Below are 13,789 nucleotides of genomic sequence, written 5' to 3'. Positions count from 1 at the left end.
TGCTGCTGGGTCAATTCCTTCCTTAGGAGCGGCGGGTCTCCTGGTTCTTACAGGCTGGCGGGAGAAAGCGCTCATCACTAGCAGCAGCTCGGGAGAGATTTAAAGCAGGAATGAGGGATGCTGCTGCAGGTCGGGGCCGCAGGCAGCCATAAAAGAGGGCATGGATCCAGATTTAAGAGCAGGGACCTCCACAACTCCCGTGACGGTCAATCGATTGCAAGCAAGACAATGCAGCCAACTGGGCAGGTCCCCCCTCCCCTGCTAGGACCAAAGTTGAAGGTAGAAATAAATCACTGCAGTCTGAACCTGCTGCTACGACAGCACTTCCCAGGGTCGTTACCAAGAGGCAGATTTCAGAGACACCATGCGTTTGCCGCTGGACAGGGGAGGAGCTCAGAGCCCTTCCCAGTACCTGCCTGCAGCTGCCTGTGGTGCTGCAAATCAGTGCACCCTGACTTGAAAACACCACGAATGGATGGCAAGACCAGGACTTAACTGCAGCTTTTCAGCCTCTCTGACCTTTCATCTTATCTCATACGCGGCAGCTGCCTCATCTTTTTCCAGCTGTAAGAAGTCCTTACGTCAAGGGAGACCAGCCACTATAGACCAGAGCTGCAAGGAAGCAAGATCATCCGTCTTTGCTCCCACCACAAAAGTGAAGGTGCAGCAAGAGATGGGGAATGCAGAGAGGCCATCATGGGATGCTTCATCCTCTGCTGAGTGCACAGTCAAATCAACATGCTGTGTCTGCGCTGCGCTCAGCAAGGGTTCTGCCATAGCGAACCATGGGGACAGACCATGAGGATGCTTCCCTGAAATTTCACCTCATGGGACGTCACCTCCTTCCTGCTTAGGTCTCCATGCCTTAACTCTGGCTTGGGTTTCATTTATGGGGGAAGCTATGGGCAGAAGGTCCTGCAGTCCTACCTGCTTGCGACTTGCTGGAAGGTCTTTCCACACCAGACCAGATCAGATCAGGTCAGATCAGGGGTCTGTTGTGCACTGAAGTTTCTGCTGGCCATGCAGTACATGGTGCCCTGGGAAGTACCTCAGTCACGAACTGCTCAGTGATCACTCATCCAGAGATCAAGACTTCCCAACATCTCTTGGCTACTCCTTACTCCCTTCCCTGGAGCTAGGACTGATGGGGTCATAGCCATCAGCATTTCTACCCTAACGTATCTGGGGACTGTATCCAGTCCTTGTCCCTGGCAGAGGAACAACATGGCCTGTCACAGTGGCAATGCCTCTAAAGAGAGTGCAGCCAAAATGACTTGCATTGCAGCCTCCCTGAGCTGGCACCTGATAATTGGAGCAAATTAAAGCCTGCTGGGACAGTCCTAGTTTAGCCAAGACCTGGACAAGCCATCCTGAAATCTTCCTGGGATCAGGAGGTGCACAGAGATGAGGTTGCATCACCTTTTCCCTCCCCCTGTACCTGCACCGAGCTCATGTTGATCCCCAAGGTCTTGGCTTGATATCCTTTACTGTCCAGGTGCCCGTAGCACCTCCCAAGCTTTGCAGCACAGACACAAGCCCAGCAGGACATGCTCGGGGGATGAACCCCCACAGGGTGGCCCCCTTGCAGCGCCAGTTCCTCAGAGCTGCAGGTTCAGGTCACTGCGAGACCCATGGGTAATAACCAGCGTGTTTCCCCCTATGAGCTGGGACTCGCCGGAGCCGTGCAGCAAGTGCTTTGTGCCCAGAGCTCCTTCCCAGTGCTGAAATCTTGCCAGTGTGGTGCCACCTTCCCCATCTCCCGTGCCACGTGGGAGAGAGCTGCTCTGCTTGGCATGCAGGCGTGGGGCTGCTCAGATAAAGAGAGAGCTGACACAAAATTGGAAGTGACCCAAAGCCAGCCTTTTCTGCATTTAACAAGTGTGACAAATGAGTTGCCATCATCCCTTCCCCTGACAGACCATCTTATCTGCAGGAAAATGGATGCTGGTTTAATGAACCAGAGGGAATATTGAACTGACTCTGCAGCATTTTTGCATGCATAAACCATCAGGGATGGAGAAGGTGGGCTATTATTAGTAACCATCATATTTATTATTTGTTGCCCATGTTGTAGAAGGTGTGAACACTGAAATCGCTGTGCTGCAGCAGGTCAGAGGTCCACCAAGAGCTGCCTCAGACAACAACAGGGTAGCAGAGGAGAATGCATTAACCCCATGGCTAGAGGATGGGATGATCGACCCCAGGCAGATGCTCAACTCCACCACAGCTCTTGCCTCAGCTCCACGCACCGCCCCCCCCTTCATTTTAATAGATCTTCCCCAAACTCACGGCTGCAGGGAAGCACAAAGATTTCTAAGTGAGCTTAGCAAATTAACAAAGTCATTTATTGGCGCAGATATCTTCCAAGAGTGGCATCATTAAGGTGTTTTGCTTTTATTTCATCTTGCCAGCATGGGGAACCCCAAACTGAGATGGTAATGCTGTGTCCCCACATACAGGCAGGCAGGTACATCCCGGATTGCACAGACTGTGTGAGAGAGAGAACTTTGTTCATTTTAGGGGAACAAAGGGAAGAAAGGCAGCGGCCAAATCCAGGGCACCTCTTGGTCCTCTAATTGCCTTTTCTTTTTTTCTTTTTTTTTTTAAAGAAAATTCTGGAAGCTCGGGTTTTGCTAAGGCTGGCACCCAATGCAGCAGAAGGCCGGCTTTCAAGGGTTGCTTCTCTGCCTTTTCACTTCTGCCACTCTCAACGTCGCACCGCGCGCTCCAAATCGCACCTTTTTTTGGCTGCGAAGCCGCAGCCTCTGCTGCGCTCAGCGGCGGGAAGGAAAATCAAGAGGTGGGAGAGAGGAACAGCCAAACGCTGCTCGAGAAGCATCTTTTGAGATGGGGGAAGGAATAACGGCCACGGTGCCATGTAGAGATTTAATTGTGCTCCTTCAGGAAACCCAGCCTGGCAGCCTGACGAGGATTTCTTTCTGCTTTTTCTTCAGCTCGAGGGGAGCAAGGGGGAAGGGGCGGGGGTGCAGCTGTTCACTCTTAGTCCACACGGTGAGATTGTGCCTGAAATACTGCTGCGGGTCCTGTGCCCCTGGCACACGAAAGGCGTTTGTGGTGAGCCTGAGGAAACGGCTACCGAGACTGGTGAGGGGATGCGCTTGCCCAGGGAAGAGATGCTGCGGGAACCGGGCTCGTTTAGCTCTGCAATGAAATGGCTTCGGGGGAGAGGGGACCCTGACGACAGCTCCAGCACCTAGGGAAAGGTCGCGGGGGGGGGGCGTGGGATGCCCGAGCCGAGCTGGAGCTGCCCTGCGAGCAGCCGTGCTGCGGGAGGCAGGCAGAGGGCCCCCTAACACCGCTCCACCGCAGCCGGCAGCCCGCCGCTGCGCCGCCCGTCTCCGCGGCCTTTGGGTGGGACGGGAGGCTTTGGGACCCTTACCCCCTGCAGGGAGCAGGGGTCCAACCCCGCCCATCCCGAGCAGCCAGGACTTACCCTCGCCCCAAGCCCACCGCCGGGGAGATACGAGCCCCTGTTGCAGGGTGGGTGCTGGCTTGGGCAAGAAACAGTTTGTGGGGTGAGGGTGGCTCCTGCACCCTAAAACCACACAGGAGAGGGTGGGGGCGAGGCGACAGACCCAGGTCCCCCCAGAGACATCCCCCTTCACCTGCCAGGACGCGTGTGTCACACGAGGGCCTGGGCGCTGTTACCCGCTCCGTGTTGGTGGGAGAGGGGGCTGGGGGCCGAGCAGCGCCAGGGGCGGGTGCCGGGCCCGCGTGTGAGCAAACCCCGCCGCGCTCACACGAGCCGGGCGTGGTGATGCCATCCATCCCCGGGCAAATGCTGCCGAGCCGGTTTGCAGACAGCGGCACATCAAATCCCAGCTGGGGTGAACTGGTTCGGGTTTGGCCGGTAAACGCAACCCCACATCTCTCCTCTGTCTCGGGGCTGGTGGTAATAAACATGACGAGCTGGAGCTAATTCAAGTAATGATCTTCCGGCCCAGTGCCGGCATCCGCTGGTTCCCACGCCAGGGGTGAGCTGCCAGGCATGCAGGCAAAGCGTGGTGAGTCAGGGCTGGAGCAGCCCTCAGCCTGACTACCCAAATTAACAGCCAGAGAGAGATGCAAATGGCAGCCTCTATTCTTCTGCAGGGTGTGCAAGCCACCAGCAAAACCTGATACCGAGCTGTAGCATTATAACCTCCGTGGATCAGGAGGCATAGTCATGGTGCCAGTTCTGGCCTCGTCACAGCCACATGCTGATGTCCTGGGTGAATTTACCAAGGTCCCTTCAGCTCTATGTTTTCCCCTCCAACACCATCACATTGGTTGTTGGCTTCTCAGAGCTAACTGCAGCCCTGATTAGTGCCACCAGGTCCTGGACTTGCTTGGGACCTTGGCACCACTGGCATCCTGCGACTGATGCAATTGCAGCAGTGCCCAGATATACTCAGCAGAGACAGGGGAAGAGGAGAGTGCTAATGGAGTTACCTCTTCCCTTCTCTCCATCCCTGGACGTTGTCAGGCCTGTGCAGGACGCATGCGGCGGATTGGGCAGTGAAGAGCTCCTGGTTCTGCAGGCAGGCTGAGGCAGCACTGTCCTGCCGGGGGGGAGGAGGGGGAGGCACAGATGGCAGCAGATGCTCTCATCAGTGAAAATGATTGAAGCAAAACACAAAACAAAAAAACCTAGCAACTGGTGAGCAGCCTAACAAAAACCAGCACGGGGTAGAGAAAAAGGGTCTAGACCTGATGGACAGAGCATAACTCTGTGCTGCCTTCTGGCCTGGGGTAATGTTTTTCCCATCCCCAATGACATATGGAGAAGAAAGACCATGCCTTGTCCTACAGCACTGGGCAGTGATTGTTTTTTAAGACCTGGATATACTGCAACGAAACTGTTCAGTGTCTCTCCCTTTCCCCTGTCCCCATCCTCACTCTTGTCCTACTCCCACTGCCTTCAGAGGAGTCAATGTGCCCACAGATGGCTTCTAGGCACCCCAAAGCCCTTTGCCTACCCTCGTTGCCCAGGGCGAGCCTGCGTGTGTGCCAACATGGCGTGCTCTGTCAGCACTGGGGGCAAAGGAGCGGGCACACTTCCTGCGCAGGAGGGCTGTTACTGTGAGGGCTCTGCGCAGCTTAGCTGCTAACCACTGGCCTTGGCTCCTCTGGCGTGATCACTTCATGCTGGTACAAAGGTCCTGCTTCTCTGCCCCTCCCATCCCCTGACTTTGACCCGTCACGCTGGTACTCGGCAACTGTGCCCCATGTTTGGCACGTCTCTGTGCTCCTGCCCAGCTTTTCCCAGGCACATCCAGGGCAGAGGGAATTTATTCAATGTATGATGTGGGTTTTTTCCCTTTGGCAAGAACGCCTGATGACACAGTCAGAGCCACAGAATGAATGTTGCTGCAGCATGCACCGAGCTGAATGGCACAGCATGCAGCCCTCCAGCCTGCTACTTCTGCAATTAATTGCGCGGTAGCTGCTTTTGCGACATGCACACGCAGCTCTGCACCCGGCAAGTGCTGAGCCACGCTGCACACAGGCCGCTATTTCTAAAGGGGAAACAGAGGCAGACCCGGGGCAGCCCCCCCATGTGAGATACAAGGCTGCCCGGTGATGCTGCGAATACATTTTGCCTGCCCAAACACAGCAGCTCTCTTCGTTAACAGAGTGACACCATTTTGGGCTTTGCGGGAGGAAGGCAGCATGCTGGGACCCACTGGGAATCTGCTGGGCTCCACCCAAGCCATGGGGTGGGAGAGCTGGAGATCCAGGTCCCATGGGAGCGTGTGGGCAGGACCCAGGGGGCTGCGATGCCCACACGCTGGGGGGATGCACAGTTCACTGCAGTCAGTATGCTTCTTTACAAAATGGGGTGATACGGAGCCTGACAAACCCCTTCTCCAGCACCTCACCATGCCCCTCTCCAGGACGCTGTGGCAAGCATGATGGGCACGCATGTGGCAGAAATAACTGCACTCGGCAGAAGCGGACTTGCCTACCCCAGGGTAGACCCTGGCTTCAGCCACCAGCACAGTTTCGAGGTGCCATTGCTCCCTGCAGTAGGAACACAGAGCCCCATGGTCAAGGACACAGGAAGGCTGGCTCGGCCAGTGGCTCAAGAAACCACATCTCAACACCAGACAAGTTTGAGAAAAAGGTATTATTCAGCCATCTAAAGTGATCACAGGTTGGCAAAAACGTCTCTCCTTTTTGATGGATAAGGAGCTGGGTTTGGCAGCAGTTTCTTTTTCCTAGTTTTAGTTTCCTTCATGGTCAGGTCCTGATTTTAATCCCCGTAGGATGCAGGAGGCTCTACTGTGCCCTTCTACACTTGGCCTGCCTGGGCAATTAGGGGACATGGAAAATGTTTTAGCAAGAACTATTACGTGTACAAGTGTAACTTGCATTCAAAACACGTAGCTGGGATGCAATCCATCCTCAGATGCGCCTGAAATCCAAGAAAGACAAAAAACCAGAGAGGGGCGAATTATTTTTCACGTGTGATTTACCTGAAATAAAGCACTTCCCTTTAGCAATAAGCCACTCACCACGTAATTTTTGCTCCGCTCATGATGGTTGTGGGTATGCCAGCCCCAGGGCCGAGACAATGGATTCACATCTGGTAGATGGGAGCTTAGAGCGCGAGGCTGCTTTGTTCTGCCTGCCTGACCATAACAGCATTGCCCCTGCTCTCCCCCCACCACTTAATTTCCCCTGGGGAAAATAGGGATGCTGCTTGCCTGGTCAGCGTGCCCGAGCCACCCCAAGCCAACCGTGCACTGCCTTCGCTCAGGCTGGCCACTCTCTTCCCCATAGCCACAGGTCCACACCCGAGCGCTAGAAATTCAGGCTGATCCGGGTTGGGAGCTAAACGGGGTTAGCTCCTGGCTTCAGGAGGCAGGTGAGGTTTTGCAAGCTTCCACCGCCGCCTGCTCCCAGCCCTGTGATCCCAGGAGCAGTTTAACAGCAGTGAATCATTTGTTTTGGTTTCTCCAGGCCAGGTGCTTGGCTGCAGCGCCTTGTGCTGAAGCCGTGGGCGTGGGAGAGATGCGTGGCTCATGGGCTGGAGCCTCTCCTGCTGGCCATGAGAACCAGTGTCCCACTGGTCCTAGCCCCACTGGAGCATGTCCTCCTGTTTGCTGCCATTAGGGACTTTGTATGGGTCAAATCTTCCATGTCCCCACCGCTCTGGGGGTTCTATAGGGTGGCTGAAGAAAGTCTGTTAGACATGAAGGCTCAAGAGGGAGCTCAGCTCAGCTTCTTCATAGAATGAACAGTCCAGGGCAGGTGTTTGGCAGTCCCTCAGAGCATTCCATCCTCTGGCCCTTCCTTGCCACTTCGCCATTCCTCAACTGCCTGCCGTCCAGTATTCTCCCATCTCCTTCCTCACACTCCCCCTGTACACCGAACTGCTGACCAGTTGGGGAGCGATCTTCCTGATGGCCTATCCCAGATGTTCATCAGGCAGCAGCCCAGGGTTGGAAACACTGATTTTTAACTAGGGTTTGGGAAGAAACTGATTAAATCCTTTTCCTTCAGCAGGCTTCAGGAGCTTTGCCTAGATAATAGCTTTTATGAGGAAGTTTTAGGATTTTCAGACTCATCCCTTTCCCCATCGTTTTTCTCTATTTTACCCCTGACAAGGGCTGTTGGGCAGAGCAGGAAACAGCCATAAGGTGAAGCAAGAACAGACTTCCTCAGTGTTTCCCTGGCTAGGGTGCTTCACATGGCTGTGAGGAGGGAGCTGGGCAGGAAAACCAGCAGGAAAGGTCGAATGGAAGAAAGACCACAGTGTGGGCACTCTCCTGCTTCTGCTCTCACCAATACCAAGTGCTCCAGAGACACTAGATTCCTGCATCTGCCCCAGTATCTTTCTGCTGATTATCTAGGCCAAAATCCATGCTGTTGAGGTGCAGTAACCCTGGTTTTGCAGAAGTTTCCCAGTGGGTGAGTTGATTTCCTGCAGTAGGAGAAGGCTATAAACTCATCGCTGCTTATACGATAGGGAGACTAAGATGTTTTTTTAGCATGCCAGGGTTTTATACCTCTGGTGGTCTATAAGAAATGACCAGAGAAAGATTTTGCCACTTGTAACCATGGGAGCTCAATACTCTTCTTGAGCAAGCTGCTGGCTGCATGTCCGGAGAGATGAGAGTTAATTTTAAAACATCCGGCATCCGTATCGGCAGGGAGGAAGGTTCCCTTGATTCCCTAAGCACCAGCAAAACCTAAGCTTCTAAAACCTAATCCCTCCCTAAGCTGGAGCTGCCAGGCCAGGGCCAAGGACAGACAAAAACCCTGCTGCATTAGCCAAACCAGCCGCCTGTCTCTTCAGTGCCACCACAGTGAGACGGAGGTGAGCCCACCCCAGCCAGCCAGGACCCAACCCGTAGTCCAGCCCCCTCCTCCTCCCTAAACCCTTCAATTTTTGGGCAACTCTTTGCCATGCTATCCACCAAGCAGGTGTGTTTACATCTGTCCTTCACCAGCTTGGATGCTTCAGAGCGACCCAGCCCTGTGAGGCCATCCTGGCAGCACCCTGCTGCCCCAAGTTCCACAACGGGGTGTTCGAGGTGGACCCAGCCAGCACCAGAACTGCAGGCAGGGAGCAATGGCAGGCAGGAAGGGGTGGCCCTGCCTGCAGGAGAGCTTCAGGCTTCAGGCCAGAAGGGCAACCCGGGAACCCTCTATGAACTAAAACTACGTGGAAGCATGTTTTTTTGCCAGAGCAGCACGGCGGTGCAGGTTGGTGTCACCCGGGAACCCCAGTGGCAAGGAGGGTGACCCCAAAATCAGCCCTTTGCTGTTCAGGCGACTCCCTCCTTGGGGAGCCCGTCTCTGCGAGAGGGCATCACTCGAAGCCAGCGGGCACGGGGGTCTCCCCCGCAGACCCGCAGCCGGGCACTGCCGAGCCCGCGCAAGTCCCGCGGAGGTCCGCACGGCCGGGCAGGTCAGGAGGGGAGAGCAGCACCCGCTCCCTCCGCGCCGCTCCGCGCCCGCGGGGCTGACGTCACCCTGCCCCTGAGCCGCCCGCGCTGATTGGCTGCGGGTGACGTCAACGCTGTCTTTTCCCCCCCCCTTCTTTTTTTCCTCCCCCCCCTCTCTTCCCCCCCCTTCCCCCCCCCGTGTTCCCGAGGCATGACCTCATCGCCGGCGCATTCCCGGCGGCGCGCGGAGCGGCGCGGAGCAGCGCGGAGCAGCGCGGAACGCCCCCCCCTCCCCCTCTGCCCGCCGCGGCATGCGGGCCCTGCGGCGCCGGCAGCGGCCGCGCCAGCGGACAGCCCGCGGAGCGGCGCGGCCGTCCGCGCCCGCCGCGCCGGGTCAGTGCATCCCCCTATAGACGTCTATAAGCGCCGGGTCTGTGCGAGGGGGAGAACGGGGCGGGGGGTTGGGGGTGGGGGGAGCGGCGCGGTGCTGTGCGCCCGCATGTGCGGAGCCGGCAACGCGCCCGGCGCAAGTGGACAGCGCGAAAACATATACCTACACGCGTACGTGTGTCTGTAGGTATCGCGCTTTGGGTTCTTAGGGTGGGGGGAATTATTCTGCTGCAAGGAAACAAATTGGGGGCGGGGGGGGGAGCAGTGCTGGGGCTGGGGAGGGAGCAGCCCTGCAGCGGGCTGCGCCGCGGGGCTGGGGGGAGCGGGGAGGGGGGGGGGGGGGGCTGGCGCCCCGCGGCCGCGCATGTCGGGGGCACCGCGCTTGTGTTGGTGTGTGCGCGCTGGAAATCCCACCCTGCCCTGTCGGTGTGCGTTTGTGGTGCAGGTGAGGAAGGGGGCTGGGGAGCTCCGGGGGCTACCCGCTGCCCTGCTGGGCAGGGGGCCGCTTTTGGAGGGGTGTTCTCGTGGGGACTGAGGATAGTGTTTGAGGAACCGGCGTTAGCAGCGCTGTGGCTTCTCTGATGATGAAAGAGGTTGGAGTGTCGCCCTGCGTCCTTGACGTTTAAGCGAAGCCGGCATGCGCTCGTCAGCGGGGCTTTTCGTGCAGCGCTTGGCTGCGGCGGCGCCGATAGCGACTCGTGAGTTCAGCTGCCCCTTTCAAATAATCCCCCCGCCTGCCCTGATGTGCACGGACCGATGGATCACCCCCTCCTCAGTTATTATTTAGCGATAGGTGTTGCCTTCTGTACCGAGCGCTGGTTGTTTTTAAAGATCCCTGTTTGTTTCCCTTATTGATAATGAAGTTCCTTCTCCTTCCTGCTCCCCCCTCCCTTTTCTCCTCCCCCAGAATTAAATTCCTGAGCAACAGCAAAAGCTGATGTCAGTGCTTCAGCTTGCATTGGGGGAGCTCTGTGCACAGGTCAGTAATTTGCGGTTCGTTAGAAGGCAGGACGCGATGCAGTGCTGTTCTCTTAAGGATATTCGGATTTTTCTGGGCACGGACGCGTTTATCCTTCCTATTGCGGTAGTTAGCAACAGCTCCCAGGTGGGAGCTGGGTGCTGCATAAGCATGTGTGGAAGAGACCATCCCCATCCCAAGCAGCTAGCCATGACAAACGCGTTGGAAATAGTTGCCGGAGGTTTCGGTCTCCCTCTAATTCGGGGTATAAAGACAGACAACTCCCCCGCAGACGGTCAGGATGCCCAAGAAGCCCTGAACAGGTAGCACTGAGGATTGAGCCTGGCAGTCCAGGGGCCATGTTAACCTTGAAAGCAGCTTGCCCGCGGAGCGGTGTTTAGTGCTCGTTTGCATTGTCTTATCCTCCTGCGCTAAGGCGAAGGGCTGGGGGCACAGCTGCCTACGCACCCAAACGCGGCTGCGGAGAGCTTTGTTTTGGGAAGGACTCGGTGCACGGGAATTGGTGCTTATGGGTTTGGCCTTGCCTCTGTCAGATGGGGTTTGTTCGGGCTGTCGAAGGGTGTTTGTGCCAGGAGAGGTCTCTGCAGAAGAGGTTTGTTGGGGGTTTGGGTCTGGTTGTGGGTTCCTGTGCTTGCTTTGGTTGTGCTTGTAACGTTTCCCATACGCCATATGCTGCAGCACTGAGAAAACTCTCCTGTCTGTAGCTGGGAGTATTTGGGATTTTAAAATGCCTGCAAGGGCTTTGCGGGTGTCTCATCCCCAATTTTGCCTGGCACAGCCATGCTGGCAAAGCCCATGCATGTAGGACTCGCTGAATGGCTGGGACCAGAGAGGACAGTTGGGCGCGTGAGCAGCAGATGGATGCCCAAACGCCTCTTTGTGATGGCAGTAGGCAGAAATTCCTGCCCTCAGCCCATCAACAATGTGCTTGAGCAGCACAAACCTTGGGCTGGAGGGTCTCTGAGATGAGATGGCATCATCTCACACCAAAAGGCTTTTAACCCAACAGATTTGCCCCCTGTGGTTTTCAGCTGTCCCTGCCTTGATGTAAGGGTAGGGAGTAGAGAAAGGAAAACCTGGATCCTGCATTGCTGTTTAAAATTTAGCCTCAGCTAGGCTTCGGAGAGCTGAGCAAAGTGAGCAGAGTCCTTAGCATTCACTGGGGGCTCTGTGTGGAGATTTCTCTTCTGAATACTGCACCATATCTGTCTGCAGAGCGTGTTCTTGCTGGATGCCTGACTGAGAAAGCTGCTGAGGTGCCTGCCTTTGGAGAGCTTAAATTCACCTAAAATTAAATGCAATGCTACTATTATTACCAAAACACCCCCGAGAGCTAGGTAGGACTTTGCAGTAGCATCTGTCCCATTCTGCTAAATTGGGTCTTGAGAGATGGAAGAAAACTATCTCCCCCCCACCAGACTAGCTGTGTCCTCCAAAAAAAGATCTCCCCAAAGGCTGGAAACCTGTGGTGGCTCTGGATTTCTGAAATGACTTCTCTTGGCATGAACGTGAGTGACTCCCCATTCCATCCCTACCCCTTACCAGTTGCTTCAACCTCTGTAAGGGGCAGGGAGTGTGTTATAGGTGCTTGCCCTCTTTGGCTTTGATTCGTTGCCTTTAAATGAGGGATCAGAGGTTAGTTTCTCTGATGTGCAGCTCATCTTCCAAAGCCCTGGGTGCAGGCAGGTGCAGAGCATGTTAACACAATCAGGGCTGGAAGCAGGAAAAGGAGGTGCTCCAGTGCTTAGCAGCCTTGATTTATGGCGTGGGCTTGTAGGATGCTGCCGTAATACTGAAATGGCTCTGGCAAACTGAATCTTGTAGAAAAGGAGGTGATAAAGAGAAGGGACTTGCGGATGCTGGCTCCCCCTTGCCTGGCAGGTCAGCTGGAAGGGTGCACTAGGAGAGTTTGTAGACCCTGTTACCCTCCACCATAGGTTTAACGGCAGCATAAGGGGAAGATGGCTGCAAAAACACCCAGGTGCTCCCTGGTCCTTCTCCGGGCACAACCGCTGGGTCACACCGCTCTTCCCCCCCACACCCCCCCTTGCTGCTATGCAGAGAAACTCCTGCAGCCCGAGCAGCAATTCTGTCATCCTGTGGGGAAAGCTTCAACATGCTCCTCTGCATCCCTGTGCCCTCTGGGTTTTAAAACCTGTTTTTCAAGCTTTACGTTTCTTCTCTGAAGATACACCTGTCCCACCTGATGCCAAGTGGGAAGGAGGCACCTGACGTAATTATTGGCAGGCCTGGGGAAGGGAGGTGAGTGGCCTGGGAGCATTCATCAGATAAGAAGCTAAATGAGCTCTCCACTCAAGATTTTCTCAAGTTTGCTCTGGAGACCTGGGCGTACTTTGTGTGCAGGGTTAGAACACAGCCAGAGGAATATATGGGGGGGGGGGGGGGGGGGTGGAGGGGCAGTTAAAACTGACCGTGCTGAGAGACTCTGTGTTAATGTTACTGGGGGCTGCCCTCAAAGCCAGCCAGAGCTTGCAGAGTGATTGGTGGCAGTGCAGGTGGTGTGTTGCATCCTGATGGCTTTGCCTGCTCCTCTTGATGGAGCGGGAGACCATAGCATGTGGGAGTCTCACGTCCCTGTGGGAGAGATGCTCTGTCAGGTGCAGGCCAGTAAATGAGAACATGGTGGGACATAGTAACCTCTTGGTTGCCCCTTCTCTTTACCTTGACTTCATGGCAAGAAAAGCTCTTACCTTTTCCTCTTTCAAGAGCTTTTGGTAGACTTTCTATCTCGAGACTTTGGGTCATTGCTGTCCAAGAGGTTTCTTTTACTCCCAACCATCTCTGCTTTGAGGAAGAAGAGTAAGGTTAATGGAGGGCTATGTTGAGGAGCCATACACAGCAGACTGCCATGGCTCTTCCATCTCTCTGCTCTTCATGTCTTTCTCTGAGGTTATTCTAGACCCAGCTGGACAAGGTAGTCAAGGATGATGTGCAGGGGGCTTCTCTCTGTGCTTTGCCCAGAGCTTCTGTGGGTTTTTTGCTGCTCTAGACCTCCAGTTTCCAAAAGTGACAGGTAGTGCTTGTTGGTGTGATGTCTTGAGAGGCTTGGTATTTCAGAGGATAGGTGCAGTGGGAGCCCAGGCTGGGGCTGGAGAAGAACCTGGAGAAGCTCACTGGAAACCGGCCCAGTACATAGAGGATCCCCTAGTGCAAACAGGGAGCAGTAACAGCACAGAAATGCAGAAACTGTGGTGCATGAAGGTGAAAGAAGTGGTGTGTTTTACACTAATTTAAATTAAGATCATGCTAGTGACCTATCTGGAACTGAAAATCCCTCCTTGATTCTCTCTTCCTGTTCCTCTTACGCCTTTTTCTATGCTGTTTGTAGTGCATAGAAAGCCCTTGTGGTTCCTGTTTGCCTACCCCAGCATGTGCATACGTGACTTGTCTGCCATTGTTGTACTTTTTTAAAACCAAGCCTTCAAGAAACCTGGGGCAGAGACCTTGTATACTTCAGGATTTTTTTTCCAGAGCCCTTCAGGGTGCTCTGGCAATTTGCAAA

The sequence above is a fragment of the Gallinula chloropus genome, assembly GCF_964237585.1.
Source record: "Gallinula chloropus genome assembly, chromosome: 4".
Classification (NCBI taxonomy): Eukaryota; Metazoa; Chordata; class Aves; order Gruiformes; family Rallidae; genus Gallinula; species Gallinula chloropus.
This window is presented reverse-complemented; position numbering follows the sequence as displayed.